The sequence below is a fragment of the Artibeus jamaicensis genome, unplaced genomic scaffold, assembly GCF_021234435.1.
Source record: "Artibeus jamaicensis isolate MK-2021 breed Jamaican fruit bat unplaced genomic scaffold, CSHL_Jam_final scaffold_369, whole genome shotgun sequence".
Lineage (NCBI taxonomy): Eukaryota > Metazoa > Chordata > Mammalia > Chiroptera > Phyllostomidae > Artibeus > Artibeus jamaicensis.
In genome coordinates, this window is record NW_026522042.1 from 37,251,011 (window position 1) to 37,266,698 (window position 15,688).

A 15,688-nucleotide genomic window follows, 5' to 3' on the forward strand; every position below is an offset into this window, starting at 1 on the left:
GCTCTGACCTTTGCCTTGCTGGCAGACTACTGCATTCTGGGCTCACATACCGTGATGAAGCAACTTTCCATGGTGGAGAGACCCATGTAGCCAGGGATCACGGGCGGCCTCTGGTCAATATCCATCAAGGATCTCAGTCCGTGCCCTCAGGAAACAGGGCTTGTTGCTGAGTTCAGAAGCAGATGCCTTCCCAGATGAGTGATCCGGGAAAACCACAGATTCCGGGCTGACCCCTTGGCTGCAGCCTTGTGAGAGGTTGTGAGGCAGAAGACCCAGCTATACCATGCTTGGTTTCTGACCCACAGGAACTGTGAGATTGTCAGCATGTGTTGTTTAGGCTGCTAAGTTTGGGGTTAATTTGTCTTTCAAAAATAGATAACAGGTATTCTGACTCATGAGTGTTTCTTTGCAACACCTTGGACATCCTGGGCAAGTTGGGGAAGGGAGGGTTCAGAACTATCACTATCAAGTGTCATACTGTGAATCTTGGCCCATACAGACTGTCTCTCCCAAGCTGTACCCCAAGCTCTGAAGAGGCCTGTTGACCTATTGAAAAGCAACTTTTAAGCAAACGACCTTGCCTATGACCTTTGACCTTTATGAAGGCTACCTCTTCACCCTGCTAAGATTGGGTGGTCTCCTAATAAGACACCAGCACGCATCCTTTCTGACAGTGCATGAGTTCTCCGACTGCATGAACAAGCCCGCCCTTTCCCCTGGTTCCCAGTGATGCCACGCTCCTGTGGTGATGCCCCCAAAATGAAAAATTCATGGTTTGTGAGCACACTTCATGAATATATAGGATGCCATATAACATAACATAAATGTTTTCTAATAGAATTAATACACTTTCCAAGCAGTTCAGCTTGAGGCAATTATTGCACTTCCTGGGAGATACAAATTACTTTGCCCTCAGCCTCATGCCAAATAACCCCCGTAAGACACACACTAATTACCCAGAAATACACTGCCTGCCATAGCTCATTGACTAATTGACAGTCAGTTTAAAACTTCAGCAAAATACCTTAAAACTTAGGAGCCACATTTAGCAAGAAGCCAGTTGTGTTTACCTCCTCATTTCGGTCTGCCGCCCTGGCAGAGGTGCAGCCCGGCTTGTATGGAATGGCTGAGCAGGCTTATTATTGTGATCGGTAGTGAAAGAACAGCACTCCATCACCGCACACAGCATTTCCATCTCTCTTTTCTGTGATTCTATTAAGAACAATTACAATATTATGTCTGTTAATGTGGTACAAAAATAGTATGCAACTGTGTACATAATAGTTATTGCTAGTGTGGCCTGCTAAGCTCAGGGTGCAGCCGCTGCTGACTGCTTTCTCTTTCTTTTCCCCGACGTGGCCTTGCCACGCTCTGTGCCCCTTATGTTCTGGTCCAAGCACATGCGCCCACTGAGTTCCTGCTGTACCTACATGCGTTCCTCCTGCCTCACAAATAAGTTGTGGGCAAAAGCCAAATCCCTGGGAATCCTCACTGTATTCTTTCTATTTACAAATCACTGTTAGAAACCTAATTTCTTTATAAAGCTAGCGGAGCCCAATTCTGCCTTAATCCCATTTCTAATCACCTCAATTATTCCAGGAGTTGACATATTACTACAAACCTGTGTTTCCAATCTTATAGGAAAAGTACATCTGAATTTCAAACTACCAATTTGCAATCGAATATTTGGGACCTGAATCTTTCACACATTGGAGACTGCCGTTATGGGTTATGAAGAACAAGCCTGCAGGAATGGGAAGTTATAGGAAGGACAATTGCTGTGAGATTGTGGGACTGGCATTTTGTCCAGTTGCAAATGCAGAATATCCAACCAGGAGTGTCTTGAACAGTTAGGGAGTTATTTCTCTCAGAGAACGAGACTTCCAAAGGCAAGAAGGCAAGGGCTGGAGTTGCGGCTTGGTGACAGTTTCAAAGACCAGCTCCTTCTGTTTTTTTCCTCTTCCGTCCCTTGTGTGTGGCTGGTTGCCTCATGCTCTGGAAGTGGCGGCTGTAGGAGAGGTGGGGAGGGGTATGCACTGGCTGTAACTAATGCTTCTATCAGGAAAGCACAAGCTCTGCCCCAAACCCTCATCAGGCTTCGCTTGGGTGTCATGAGCTAACATTGTGTTACACTGGCCACACTCAGCTGGGCACAGTGCAGTCCCTGAGAGATCAGGGTTTGTTAGCGAGGGGTAAGAGAGCCCTGGTGGGGGGCGGCATGAGTCTGGCACAGCTGGGGGAGGACTGAGAGAAGGGGGCTACCTAAGCTGGAGTGTGAGGGATGGGCGACCTTCAGAAGGAGACAGGAAAGAAGAAGGTGTCTTGGGCAGCATCATAGTGAGAGTAACTTTGGGAGACAGTTGCACACCTGGAAGCCTGTGAGAACACTGCTCCAGGAAAAGTTTGTTCTGGGAAGTTGGAAATAGTAGGCCTGCTGAGGCATGTCCTGTTGCCGGAGGAACCTCCCACCCTCCCCTGCGCATCCCCTGTTCTGCTCCCTTCCCAGGGCCTTGCTGGTCAGACTCCCGTGGACTTGCTGATTGAAGAAAACAGAATCTTCAGGGAATTCTGCTCCTTGTACGTTGATCTTTTCCCTAAAGGCAGTGATTTTTAACCTTGGCTACACATGGCAATCACTTAGGGGGGTGTTTTAAAAACCTCAGTATCCAGGCCACTTCCCAAACCAATGAAGTCACACTCTGGGGGTGGGGTCAGCGGTGTGCTGGTGGAAGTGTTAAACTGACTCTTAAGAAACAAAATATGCATATATATATATATATATATATACAGAAATTTATTATAAATTTTACTGATATGAAAGGTATGTAGCCTACACCTTACAAATGATAATAAAATATAAAATATTCTTTATTACAGAATGTTCTTTAGCCCATTGATTATAGGTAAGGCTTTTCTGTTTGTTTTGTTTTGTTTTGCTGAACTCTGGTGTTTGTAGTTAACATATGGCTGCAATTGAACCATGATTTCAGAAAATCAGACCATAAATAAACGCTTGGTTACTGTCCAAATTCAGTCATTGACTCATGAGTGGACTTTCAGCATGAAAGTCGGTCGATAGTTTTGTTTACATTCACAAACGCAGTGAATGTGAAGCAATGATGATATGTGTGGAAACTCCACTTATTTATCAGCGAGGCAAGAGGCTTCTTTGGTGGGGTCAAACACTGGCAGAACATTTCTGCAATTTTCTGTGCCACCCACACTATAACGGTTACAGACGCAATACACGTTTAATTTGCATTATTAACCTCTTATCCATCACTTTCTCAAGTCTAGACCAGGGGTTGGCAACGTTTTTCAGTAAACAGCCAGAGAGTAAATATTTTATACTTTGTGGACCACAAATGGTCTCTTCCTTCTCTTCCTCCTCGTTTATTTATTTTTAAATAATCCTTTTAAAATGGAAATACTTGTGGGTTACACAAAAACAGACTGCAGGCCAGACTGGGCCCGTGTGCTGTAGTTTGCCAGCCCCTGATTTGGACAGTCGACACGATAAATCCAGTCCTGATTTACAGCATTGGCTACTTCCTGTGGTGTAAACAGTCGGCCAGTCAGGGAGGGACCACCCCGGACGCGGAGCCGGGAGGGAAGCGCAGCAGCACCTCATTACAGGGCGTTTCTCCTCAGCGGACAACCTCAGGAGCACAGATAGCCGTCAAATAATTAGGAAGGGGTGCATTTGGAGTATTTATTACCTTTATTTTTAATGAGACAAATCTAATTTTGAACAATGCTGTGTTTAACAGCAGGCTCTGAATATTGAACACTCCCTTAAGAAATAGTCAAGAGCTGGCTTCAGGCCCTGACTGGTGCGGCTCACTTGGCTGGGCATCATCCTGCAAAGCAAAAGATGGGGGTTTGATGCCAGCTCAGGGCACATACCTGGGTTGCGGGTTCGGTCCCAAGAGGTAATGGATTCATGTTTCTCTCCATCTCTTCCCCTCTTTCTAAAAATAAGTAAATAAAATCTTAAAAAAAAACAACAAAAAAAACCTGACTTCAGCACAACTCTCCCTAGATGGGACCCAGGTCTCTATATTTTATTTTTCATTATTTTTAAATGCATTTAAACACATTTAAAAATAATGAAAAATAAAATAAATGTATTCAAAATATTTAGAAATATTAGAACTACAAACAAAACACTATTTTTAATAGACTAGTTTTTAGAGCCATTTTAGGTTCTCAGTAGTACTGAGCAGGAAGCACAGGGATTTCTTATATTCCTCCTGCCCCTCACCTGCACGCCCTACCCCTCTACCAACCCCCCTCACTGGGGGCACACACATGGCAGCTAGTGCGCCGTCACTGACACGTCATTATCACCCAGAATTCACACTAGGATTCCCTCTTGGTGTTGTACGTTCCATAGGTTTGGACAAATTTACAATAACATGCATCTATCACTAGTTTCATGCAAAGTAGTTTCACTGCCCTAAAAATCCTGTTACCTGCTCATTCACCCCTCCCTTCTCCCTTCCCCTGGCAAATGCTGATTTTAGATTTTCCTTTTCCAGAATGTCTTTTTGTGGTTTGATAGCTCATTTCTTTCTAGTGCTGAATAATATTCCATTGTGTGGATGGACTACAGCCTCTATTTCTTTTTTTTAATCTCCCCAGGAGATTCCGGTGAGTGACCACTGCTCTCAGTGCATCTGGCCCCTTCACAGGAGCCGAAGGCCCAGGGGTGTGGTTTCTTGCAAGCCTGTAAGTGACACTGAAGTCTTTCGATCACTGTCAGAGGTTTCTCTCTCCACCTATCCCCGTAACAAACCCCTGCCTCGTCCCACCCGAGCCGTCGCTGTCCGGCCGGCCTGCCCAAGCCTCTGTGGTTACCTGCTCCTACGTTCCACCCTGGCTACTTTCCTGCCTGAGCAAGTCATCAGCCTCAGTCTTGAATTTGTACTTGCGACTCTTGGGCCGCATTCCCCAGCCTTCCTCCCAGAACCAGTGTCTGGCATGCAGTCGGTGCCCAATAGATATTAGAATCTGAGGAATCTGAGGAATCTGAGGGCACCCCAGTTTCCGCCATGGCTCCACGGGCAGGGGAGGCCCGGTCCTGGAGGGCTTCCGTGTGAGTCACTGGCCCGTTTGATCTCAGGTCCATCTCCCACCTCCTCCCGCTCTGAAGCACAAGATACTGAGCCCCTGCAGGCTTCCAGATCAGCTGCTGTCTGGGTAGCATGGTCTGTGGAAGACTGGAGAGTGATGGAGAAATAGAGCCAGGACAGTCCTTGCCCTTTCTCCCTGCTTCGGGCAGCCTCATCGCAATGGCTGCGTCCTCTTCCAGGCTCAGCCCGGCCAAGCAGCACTGGCCATGATCACAGCCCCTCTAGGTAGCCCTGGCTCCTGGCTCTTCCCTTAGGCCCCCCAGCCCCAGGTACTGGCTTCCCGCTGGTGCTCACCTTTGGGTACCCTTAGCATCCCCTTCACTCTTCCACCCCTTCCAACATCTTGGTAACAATTCCTTTCTATTAAATTCCTTCTCTTGATCTCTTTTCTCAGCAGGCTTTGTCAGATCCAGTCCAGGATGCTTTGTTGAGGATTCTGGGCTTCATGCTTTGTGGTGGTCGGTGGGACAGTACTGGAAGTTTTTGAGGAGAAAATGGATATGAGAAAATGGAAGACATGGGGGTTTTAGGAAGATTCAGTTAATGGAGGTGGGAAGAATGAACTGGAGGGCCATGAACCCACCCCACCCCTCCCCTGCCGGAAGAGTCGTAGCATTTAGGAGCCTGTTAACACTCTTTAACTGTAGGCAAAATTTTGTATATATGCATGTAAGTAAGTTCTTTTCAGGAGAGAGGGACCATACCTTTCATTAGACTCTCTGTGGTATTTCAAAATATTTTATGAACTACTGGGCTAGAGGTAGGAAGACTGGTTGGAAAGCTAAGCAATCCAGGGTGTCAGTCAGGGTTAGGTGAACCAGCAAGACACGTGGGGGCACCCAGACATTAGCCACAGTGGGAAGCCATTAACCCCCTAGGACTAAGGAGCAAAAGGGAGGAAAACTGAATGACTTGGCCCAGGACAGCTGGAGCCCTGGGGGGAGGGTTTGGTGGCAGGGAAATACTGGAGGCAGGCACCCTCTTCTGAGGCGCGGAGTTGAAGCAGGGGGTGAGGAAAGAAGGCACGCTCTGCCCCTGGCCTCCTCCCCTCTGACTGGCTGGTGACCATTGTCAGTGCCTCCCCTGCCCAGCCTGCCCTGGCCAACCGCCAAGATAGCCCAGGGGTTGGGGTCTGCTGCGCTGAGCCCAAGTGGATAAACGGGTGGACTGGGACAGAGCAGTGTAAGTGGAGAATCACCAACACACAGAGTTACTTATAACTTCCAGAACTGTCCAAGAAAGAAATCAGTATGTCATGTTTGGTGGCTCTGGGTGCCCTCCCTTACTCTCCGGTTTCTGGATTCTGCTTTTCCTCAGGTCCTACACTAACGTGAGCCTCTGCAGTAAGGCCAGTAAAGCAAAATACAGAGGAGTTTCATTGTCGTTGTTAACTTTGTCCTATTGCTGCTCATAAGCTCTTTGACCTTGGAAGTCACAGATGTCTCTGAGCCTTCCTTATCCATAAAGTCCTGAGTTTGCATTTGATGTTCTTTTTGATGCCTTCTGGTTTGAAAGTCTTATGATTCTCTAAGGGGCATCTTTGGCTTCTTCCCTTGTGTTCTGGCTCCTTCCAAATAGGTGAGCAGCCCTCCCTTGCCTGCCATCATCTGCAGTGGTTGGAAAGCTGGACACGAGCAAGGGCAACAGACCCCTGTCCCTGCAAGGAGCAGACTGCAGCCTATTAGCATTTTATCGACTTTGGCTCTGCAGTTGGTTGTTAGAATTTGTAGTGAAATGCTTTCATACATATTTGAGTCGAAGTGTTGCCAAGGCAAAGGCGCACTAATTTTGAAGATATGTTTGCATTCTATTCTGTATTCTAGAGAGAGACCTAATATAAAGAAACACACCTAGCAATTCTCTTTGCTCTCTGGGCGGAGGGAATTGAGGAGTGTTGCTGAAGGGAGCTCTCTTTTGTCCGCATTTCAGAGATTTAATTTTATTAGCCGATGCAAATGATCTGTTCCACACATGTAAAACAAAAGGACAAGAAAATGATCCCTGTGTCAACATCAGGATGTCTGGCTTAAAATCCCATTCGAATAGCTCCCTAAAAATGATCAGACACTGAATACATTATTTTTCTGACTTTGACAAAACCAGTCTGCACAAAGAAGCAGCCCCAAGAGGTTACAGATAAACCAACCACGTTAAAACTTCAGCACTTTCATGTCAGTCACAGGTTTTCTTAAGGGCCAAGTCACTGTTTAAGGACTAATGTGTTTGGAGAGGGGAAAAAAATTGCACTGTGTTATTAGGCAGAATCCCCTTTATATACAGGGATTGGTTCAGTTTGACCCTGATTGTGTTGCCTGCTTTATTGTCCTACTTCAAACACGGGGCCCTGGGCATCATCTCAAGGAAGGGCTGATTGAACTGTCGGCCTGACACTTGTCAGCTGTGGATAATACGGGTTTCAGTCCGTCATGCTCACACATAAATGAACCATGACAGAGATAGACTGTTGAATAGAAAAAGCAGTTTTCCTGTGGATAACCTTTCTTGAATAAATGCAACAAATAATAAAGTCTGAAAAAGAGGACCATGTACCTTAGGAAAGCAGTGACGTTCAGAACCAACTGGTTATTATCTTTTGGGGCCATCAAAAATTGCCCCTTTATCAAAGCGTGCCATGAAGAGAAAAGGGAAAAGTGCTATGATTATAATAAAAACGATGGCGGTTGAGTCCATGCAGTCTTCAGTGTGACATCACATAACAAAACCCAGTTACAGCTCACCAGGATTTTAAAAAAGAGGCATTGTTTGTGAACCAAATGGAATTCACAATTGTTCTTAGAAAATGGTGGCACACATCTTAATTAAAACAGCCGCAAAAGCATCTGAAATTCTTTATTTCTCTAAAACATTTCTCTCTTTTTATATATATATTAAAAAAAAACACCTCCCAGTAGAAATTGTGAAGACTCTACATTTCAATCAGGAGAGTCAAAAGAATGATTTGAATTTACAGGCCTGTAATTGGAACAAATTGGAAACAAAAGAAGAGCTCGTTTAAGCCCCGTGATGTGGCCGCAGTGCCGCTGTGTACAGTATGCTAGGGAAAAAAAATCATGTTTCTTTAAAGCAAAGCTAACTCCACGGCAGGCTCCCAGCAATTTGCATAAATGTCTCCACCATGATTTTTTTAAATTTATGGGCCCTAAGTTTCTAATTAAATACTAATTAATACTATCACCAGAATTGTCTCCCATCCTCAGCTCTTCATAGCTTTGTCACTTTGATTAATGCACAGTCATTTATTAACTTATTTAACAAGCCGGGGTGCCTCATGACAAACTAGATTAAATTATCCTCATAACAGTCTCATTACTGAAAAAAAAAAGGGAGTTTTAAACTTAATAAAAATTATCCTCAATAATGTTAAAGCTTTTTCACTGCACCCTTAAAAGATAGAAATAGGTTTCTTATTTGATTTATAATATATAGAGTTGTAGAAAGCATTCATTAATAAAATTTATAAGTTCATTTAAGCTTGCATATTACAGTAGTGCTGTAGCCTTGGGTGCTTATTATTTAACTTTTGCTGTAGTTATGAAGATAATTAATGTCCTGACCAGACAGGGACTAAAATACCCACTAGAATGAGATAATTAGAGACATAAATAATGTTTAGGTTCTTATGTGCTGCTTTTTAAATTAATTGTTTTGTTTTCCACCCAAACTTGTTAAAGGAGAAAATAAGAGTTAACGGGGTGGGGGGGGGACTGTATGGTGGTAGGTGAGATGTTTGTTTCTGTGGATGGGCAAATGCTATGCTCCAACACAGTTTCTGGGCTGGGCTGTGGCTGGGTGGGCCAGGGGTTTTCAGCTCTTTCCCAGAAATGTAGGGTCCTTGGCACTCTCTGGCTCCCTCTAGTGGCCAGGTTCTGGAGGCAAGCACACCTTGCAGCAAGGCCTGCTTATTAGCCACTCAGAAAACAGAAGGGGATGATGAGTCAGAAACCAGAACTGAAGGAAGTCTCTTCATTAAGTTGAAGGGTAAGCTTCGGGTCTTAGTCAGACTCAGAGGAGAAGGAGAGCCCCAGGGGAAGCTGGATGAGCCTATGGCAGCAAATCTTTCCTGCTGATGAGGCAGAACGGAGGAAGCTGTGGCTTAGGCCCTGCCGGTCTCAAAACAAATCTGTGTAAATACCTTAAAATGTATGTGGAACTCAGATCCTTGGTGGAGCTGTGTGTTACAGTAGGTATTTGGCATGTTCTGCAGGGACATTTGTGTCTCGTTTTTAGTTTCTTGCTAAAATAGCACCCTCACTGAGGTCTCCGGGTGACCTGAAGAGAGAACAGAGGAAACACATCTACTGATGGAAAAGCATTTGCCAAATAAGCTTCCTCGTGGTCTGTGGAGTCCCCAGTCTTTGGGTGGGGCTGCTGGACAGGGCCAGCAGCTCCTCAGTCACAAACAGGGAGCTGGCACCCCGTATGGGTAACACGTCACCATTTAAAAAGCCCTTTGACACGTATCATCTGTCGTCCCTCCAGACCCCTATGAGCCCAGAACGGGGATCGTTACTGTGGCTTCCAGGAGCCACCTGGTTCTGTGGAATCACAAACGTCAGTGGGGTACTTCGTCCCTGGGAAGGGTATCTGGCTCCTTTTCTTCCATTTTCCAATGTTCCATTGTCTCTCCTGAGTTTCTGCATCTCACTTCCATTTCTCCTCTCTCATGCCCCCTCCTTTTCCCCTTTTTTCCTTGATTCAGAGTGCAGATAACAACAACTCTATGTGTTCACAGATGACAGCGCTGCATAGGGACTGGTGCCCGGGAACTCCGTGAGCAGAAGAAGGGCTCGGAGAAGTTTCTTCCGGTTGATGCTTCGTGGTCATAGTCTCCTCCAGGTCCCACCTCAGTCCCGGGAGGTAAGTAGATGGCAAGTGTTGTTATTTTTTATGACCCTTGTTTGTCGTTGATTGAGAGTTTCCATCTTTGCAAGACTGTTAGTGGAGCCCACTAGCAGGTGATCAACAGGAAGCCGAATCTCAGCTTCCTGATTTCCTTGGTTTCCTTCTGGCAACTTTGAGTTCAGTGTAGTAAGTGTCCAGCTTGCCCAGGATTCATTTTGGGCAAGTAGGTCAGATTAAATTAAGTGGGGCCTCCAGGAGCCCCATGAAGTGATGTCAACGATGAAAAGTAAAGGCACAACAGTGTAGCAAGGAGAGATGGAGGACGACACAGGAAGGTGAATGCCCAGCGGGCCTTACTCCTGCTCAGGTCATTCCATGTGGGTCTGTGCTGGCTTCATCATGATGGCTGAGGAGGGAGGGGCCGAGGGAGAGAAGGGGAGGGGCTGAGGATGATGGATACATGTTCAAAAGGGCTGAGGAGAAGTAACTGTTTTTCAGTGGTTCTCAAACTTCAATGGACAAAACATTGTTTAAACGCAGATTGCCTGGCTCCAGTTCCAGAGTTTTTGATGTGATCTGTCTGGGGCCCAGGAATATGCATTTTAAACAAACCTCTAAGTGACTGTGATGCAAGGTGTCAGCCATGGACCACTGGTTATGAGATACAGGACTAAGAAGGGGAGAAAAAGAAGATGAAAGAACAGAAAGGGGTCAAGGTAATTGTGCCCGAAACATCTTTTCTTCTGACAAACTGCTGCAGCTGTCCTGTGTCGATCTGTAGACCCTGCTTACCTGGGGGTGCGTCTCCAGGTGGTGAGCAGGGTGGTAGGGCAGGAGCAGAGAGGGCAGAAGGTTCCCTCCCAGCGTAAGAAGAAAGTCTGGCCACAAGCACATTTTCTTGGCTTCGCCAGCCACTCTCCTAAGAGTTAACCCAGGCAATAGTGCTGACCTGCCGGGCCCTAGTGTGTCCACTCAGGCTGCTCACCCTTCTGCCCGTCTCTTTCCTCTGATAGCGAAGAATTCCTTCCATGAGAGGGCGTCTGCAGGAGACGGGGGTGCAGGGGTACCCTGAGCCTAGGCTGCTTCCAGCATTTGGGTGAAGAGTAGATTGTCTGAAGTAGCCCTGTTTTCTGCCTCCGGAGCAACCCCCTGGAATAGTCAAGGTGTGGAATGGCTTTACTGCTGCCTCAGGCATACATGGCTCTGCTTGAACTGGGGTCCTCTGTGGAATTCTGGCTTCTGAGGGTCCAGCCTGTTGTTTTGGGTCACAGTGGGCCGACAGGCGATGGGAAGGCAAGTGATCTCCCATGGCCTCAGCATTAAGCACCTGCCCAGCTGGGCCCTTTGGACCCACTGGCTTTTCTCTCTCTGCTCTTAACGTCTTTACAACCATGCAGCTAGAGGGGTGGAGACACCACATGCATATGCAATTCAATAAATAAGCACATGTGGGCCATGGGCAAGTGCCTGGCACTGGGATGGGCGCTCGAGATACAAAGATGAAGAAAATATTCTTGGCAGCCTGCTTGACTTTACCCCTTGAGGCTGTCAGTGACATTGCCCTGAGGAGAAAGGGAGAGTCCTGAAGGTTACCTGGGACCCAGCTGGTCCCCCAGCACCCTGCGGCCACATGGCAGAGAACAGGACACTCAAGGCTGGACAGGTACAAGGCAGGTGGATGAGCTCAGGGTTGGGTTGGTAGGGTGAGTGTGGCAGAGGGAAGGCAGAGTGACAGGGCTTGGGGCCAGGTTCCCGAACCGACGTGTGCCTACCTCTAGGGGCTGCGTGAGAGAACCCTCTGGGGATGCGCAAAGAATACTGAAGCTCTCACTTTCAAAATCTTGTCATTTATGCTTTTCTATTTTTGTGGTATGTTTAAAAATGAAGAAAATGTCAGTTTAGGAGTAAAAATTATGTAATGAGTGAGTGAATGAATGAATGAATGAATGAACATCAGAGATATGTGTTCAGTTATTTTTCTTGTTTCATTTTTGGGTGTGCATTATGAAACAAATATACAGAGCAGCGGGTTAGAGTATTGTCAAAAGAGTTGTTGAAGTTCTGGGCCCTAGAGTCCAGGTTGAAAGGGGACAGAAGCAAAACCCCACGGAGCTGGGAGAAATGGGAAGAGTCAGGGATGGAAAGGCTCAAGGTGTCTGAAAGTCAAGTTTAGTGCATTTAAGAGAAAAGGCTTTCAGGAGGGGAGGTGGTGACCAGAGAGCAGGACGAAGCCTGAGAATATCTCAGGTGGGACAATGCTAGGTGATTCCAAAGTCGAACTTGTGATGGGGGAGGGAGGGGCTAAAGAAGAGTGAGGGCCAGTGCCCGGGATGTGTTGTCCACAAGGATATTAAAGTGCTTGCGTTGATGGGGAGTTCTAGGATCGAAAAGAAAATGCCAGTGGGTGGTCAGGGGTGGTGGTGGGCAACTATGTGGCACAGGAAGAGAAGAAAAAATGTACATGAAAGTAGAAGAGCAGGGTATCTTGGAGGGGTAAGGAGGACACAGATCTTTCTTTTCCGGACCTGGGAGTTTGGGAAGAGTGAAGCGGATGAGCAGTGCCCAGATGGGGATGAGAGAGACAGTCTCCAAAGGAAGCAGGAAGGGAAGGGAGCACTCCCCAACCCCCAGACCAAGGTTGCGGGGGTTACTCACCATGGAACCGAGGCTCCAGAGGGAGCTGAGAAAGCTCTGGAATGAGTGAAACCCTGAGAGTAGGTGCCAGAGGAGCAGAAGAGAGCAGGCTGGAGGCTGTGGGAGAGGAGGAAACAGGAGGGAACAGGGGCTGTGCCCTTTTCCACTCGGGGTGGTCCGTTGTCCCACACTCTGTTTGGTGGGGTGTGGAATAAACTCCGTAAGCCTAGCTGGCATGTTTTAAAGGGACATGCACATGTCTTTTGTTCAAAGACACAAAATACACGATCTGTGGGCATGCACAGTGACAGCCGTAAGCCATCAAGTATTTTGTCATTGAAAACCTGGAACTGACACCTGTAACCTTTTCTCCAGTCTCTTTTTTCAAGTGACTTCTCTGAGGCTACTGGTGAGGAACACAGCATTGGGCTTCCTGTAACAGCTCATTGATAGTGATAATGCACTATTTTAGGAATGAGAATGCCACCTCGCGCTGTGCCCACTCCAGGGTCCCCCTCCTCTTCAGAATCTTTGTGACCACCTCTGCCCCAGTTCCCTTCATGGTGCCAGTGACGCCTTCACCCGCCCCAGCCCCAAGACCTCCGAGTGCAGCATCGTGGCCAGCTCCTGAATGGCTCAGCCCAGTGTTCCCAGCTCTCAAAATCCTTCTAACTGTCATCCTTGGCAAGGTCCCTGCAGATGTTTCGAGTATTTTCATAAGTAATTTCTGTGTCGATCCTTCTGTTTTCATCTTTATTAATCGGGTTTTGTGAGTCCAAAGCTGGAACACACTGAAACCAATCCCAACTACCTTCAGTGATGCCTTATTCCAAAGAAATGGGAGCACCGTTGAGGCACTTGAAGCTCCTTTCCATTCTCCATACCTCCCTTGCCCCACCAGCCTCCCGCGTGGCTGTACGTGTGAAGGTTTTACTGTGTGTTCAATCAGTCCCTCTTCATCCTCAGTATTAACAGGCTTCCTTAGACATGTTTCTCAATGTGTGACTCCTCACCTTTCCCTGTCAAGAGCATGGCGTCATCTTTGGTCTCCAATGACTTCTATTTTTCTGAAGCTGAACATTTTCAAGATATGGGGTCGACCCCTCCTTTCCAAACACCTGCAAAAGCATTTAAAAATGAGTCAGTTCCAGGGTGTAGTTTTTCTTTATTATACCAAATTTATTCATAATACATTATGCAGGTGTTTTGATGAGAATCCAGAAACATCTTGAGACACCATATTTCTCTGAAATGTGAGAATTTAAGACCATTGCTGTTCCAGGACAAATCTTGTGTAGAGAGCTTTTGATTGCATTCATTTGCATTATTTCATTCACTTCTCAGAACTCTGTCAATTAACAACAGCTTGGTCTTGCAGATGAGATAACAGAACCCAGAGAACACTCACCCAAAGCACACACTGGGAAGATTGTGGGGCCAGAGCTAGACCCAATGTTCTCTCTACTAAGTCTTCTGCCTTTCGGGATTCAGGACAGATCGGACAATAGGATCACTCCTGATTAGGTGCATGACAGGTTGGAGCTGAAAGGAACACCCCCTCCCTTCCCTACCCCGTCCCTGATATCTAATTTAACTTTTACCTTTGGAGACAGTCAGTTGACGTATCTAATTAGAAAAAATGCAAATTATTTGACTGTATATCTATAAATATTATCCCTGGAAAGAAAAGGAACATTTGGTAAATGTACAAAAAATATGGGAAAAATTTGCATGTTATCCTTGTGTAGGGACCATGCTAATTTCTCTGTATTGTTCCAATTTTAGTACACATGCTGGCAAGAAATCTCCAGAATATTTTTAAATGAATAAACTGCAGTAGAAAATACTCAAGTATATCAAATACAGTAAAGATAAGTATTGCTTTGTGAGACTTCAGTGTTAGTTGCATATATGTGTAGACATTGTATGTCATGATATTAAACTTCTTTGATGCCGTGGATTGTGCTGACAAATGTTGAAAAGCCACTGGTATAGTGGAAAGAGCATTGCAAAGTGGGTTCAATTACTTGATTCTAGTCATTGCTCTGCCAACAACTACCTGGTGAACTTGGCCAAGGAGCTTACCCCTCAGGGCTTCCATTTCCTTATCTTTAAAAGGAGCTAGGTGTTTCGAGATCTCTTCCTTTAAGATGGAATTAATCTGGTGATTCTTTCTTGGCATCAGTGGAACACAAAAGCCTTCCAAAGGAGGAAGATGGGTGGAGAGAGGTAGCAGCAGTAGAAAGACAAACGTGAGCCAGGTGCAGTCACAAGGCTTTACCTCACAGCAGCTGCTGGCCCGGGTGCTCATTCCTGTTTGTCATTGCTGGTAGCACCCCAAGATGCTGCTGCCATGAGGGTGTGAATGATGACCATGGTTAGATCCAAGTTAGGGCCTGTGGACAGCAGCAGAGGTGAGGACTGCCAAACACACACACCTGGTACCGCGCTTGGCACTGCGAGGTACTTAAAAGCAGTTCTCGACGACAAGCACGATCAATAGTCCAAGAAAAGGCGACCTAAACAGAACAAATGAAAACCGAGGAACCATATTCCCTCTGTAATCTACGCGGCCCTGAGGTAATAAAGACTTCCTTAGACAAAAGGAAGGGAGGGGAGCAACTTCAGAAAATATTCAACATGAAATTCTTACTATAATTCCTTTTCTGGTGCAGACTAGTGCTTAGCTTTCTGTAGGGGACAGGGGCCTGGTGTCTCTTCCCACTCACTGGATAGATACGATGCAAAATTAATTTCGTGGTGGAGAAACATCCAGGAAGCTGCTTGCTTTGACTTGGGGTGGTGAACACACAACAATGTACAGATGATGTGTTATAGAATTGTACACATTAAACCTATATAACTTCATTAACCAACGTCACTCCAGTAAACTCAATAAAAAGGAAGAAAAGGCATCTTTGATATTAGCACATAGGATGTGTACACACACACGAGAGATGATAAATGCATGAAATGCATAAATTATTTATTCATCCTGGGACAGCACACGATATGACATGGAATGATTGTATCCATGTGATGTGCACGCACATGTA

General features: G+C 46.1%; 1 pseudogene; it reads right to left on the minus strand.

The window, feature by feature from the left end:
• Positions 1-14,342: 14,342 nt before the first annotated feature.
• LOC119057191 (uncharacterized) lies at positions 14,343-14,436 on the minus strand (annotated as a pseudogene).
• Between the last annotated feature and the right edge of the window lie 1,252 nt (positions 14,437-15,688).